Raw genomic sequence first — 2,399 nt, 5'->3', positions numbered from 1 at the left:
CATAGAGAAAGAAAGCGAGAGAGCGAGCGAGCGAGAGAGTGAATGAGAGAGAGAAAGAGAGGGGGAAGGGGGATAGAACGGAAAGGAGGGGGGAGAGAGATTAGCATACAATCTAACATAATTGTCAATATTGCACGATACATTCTATCAGGCAAATGCATCGATTCAGTGCAGTTGAAGAATATAGTGCAATGATCTCGCTATTGTGCAACAATTGCGCTCAATAAATTTACAGTTTTTATACAATAAAACATTAACTCAGACTGCAGCTAGCAAACTGCCAATATATTGCTCCAAACATACTTTAGAACGTTGTAAATAATTACTGGCTACATGTCAGTATTCAAAATCACATTATTCATAAATAAGCAACATTACTTTTTACGTCTTTCGATGTATGTGGCAGCGGGTAAGTTTGAAGCATATCCCGCAAAAATATAATGTTAAATAGTATAAAACTAGTAATATTAATGACTACTATATACTTCCACGAACTCGACATTTACAAATAAAATTATTATTGACAAGAAATCTACATGTGCATAAGATTTATAATTCAATGATTTCAGCAGTACTATTTAAAGGTGTTATATATAAAATTGTAATGTATAATTATTTGTCAATCCTCAGGACGATAGTTGAAAGTATGGAAATTGTTTATAATAGTCAAATTCGTGGATTACTTTGCATTCTTTTGCTAAAGATGCAAAAACACATCACGCTCTATATATATAATTCAGATGTTATTTTTTGGCTTTATTTTGTAAAGAAGATAAAATGTTTTTTTTTACAGATAAATGCTACATCATGTATGTGTACTAGTTTGCAATATTTTGAGTTACACACTTTGCTTTTAAATATGAATGTTATTTTACTTTGAATATAGAAAGATTCGAGCATTTTTATTTTTTATGTGACTTAACTGTCTTATCATAACTTTATTATATACATATATGCACAAAGGACATTTCCATTTATTAATTTTTATTAACAAAATAATGCATATATGTATATGTGTATGTGATTAAGTGTAAGTATATACATACATTTATCTTTTCTCTATCAAATTATTTCTTTATCATTCATTAATCATTATTTATTTGCTTATTTTGTGCAATAAATATATACATATATGTATGTAACATTCCAAAGAAATTACAATATTTGAAGAACGTAGCGTTTGAATTGTGCTGCATTAAATTCTAAGCTGTTTACTGATTGAAGATTTAATATGCATCTTGACTCATAATGGATTCATAATATTACTTTTCAAAAGTAATAATTGCATTTATCCAGTGTCACATTTATTTTGACGGTTATCATATTTTTACTTTAATAATTCCACACACTGATAACATTATGATAACATTAGAACACGTTCTGTCATAAATGTAAATATAAATTTATATACATCATAGTATTAACTAAATGGATCATGATTTGATGATTGAATATGCTGCACATACAAAAATTTGATATTACATGATCAGAGTATAAAAATCATTATTTGTCCTAAATTTCTAAAGAAGTATAAAAAAGGTGATTATTCAATGATAAAAGCTATATATCATTTGTCATACTTTTGTGCGACCTATGTAGGAAGATAAAAGATTTGACATAAAATTTAGAAACTTTGAGAATATTCATAACTAGGATTACCAGGATGAGGCGATGTCATCTTTTAAGTAATTTGCAAATTTTGCAGTAGGCTTGTCCGTTTTAATCGAACTTGTTTGCATGGTACATCATCCTTTCATTAAAGAAAAGAAAAGAAAAATTAAATTATGCAAGCAATAGATCTTTTCTTTTAGTTAAAAAGAAAAGACTTATTGCAAATCACTCAATGTCGCTTTATAGGCACACATGTCGCCTACATCTGATAATCCTGTTCAGCTACATTAGATAGCGATCTTTTTCGTACAATTATTTTGTGAAATAATTAAAGATGGATATATACACTTTGGAGACATACAATTGAAGTATTTAATAATATATTAAAATACCATACATGCTATTTGTATATATAGAATCAAAAATAATCTAATCATAAAGTTTGATATTGTTTTTTATATGTATATATTTGGGTATGTGTATGTATATACATTTGTGTATATGTGTATGTATATATATATATATGTATGTATACATATACATATGCACTAAGCAGTCTTTATTCATGGAAAATTTACTTCAAGTAATACCCCTGTAAATACTAGGATTGATGTAAAGTATAAAAATAAACAAAATTTATGTGAAATAAAAGCATTTGAATGATACATTAAAAAACTTATGATTTATTAATAAAAAAAATTATATTTCTATCATTTTCTTATCTTGAGAAATAAAAAAAAAGGTTATTAGGTTTTCTTTAATTTTTTCTTTGTCCTATTCACTCCATT

The sequence above is a fragment of the Trachymyrmex septentrionalis genome, unplaced genomic scaffold, assembly GCF_001594115.1.
Source record: "Trachymyrmex septentrionalis isolate Tsep2-gDNA-1 unplaced genomic scaffold, Tsep1.0 scaffold9, whole genome shotgun sequence".
In the NCBI taxonomy this organism is placed as follows: Eukaryota; Metazoa; Arthropoda; class Insecta; order Hymenoptera; family Formicidae; genus Trachymyrmex; species Trachymyrmex septentrionalis.
This window is presented reverse-complemented; position numbering follows the sequence as displayed.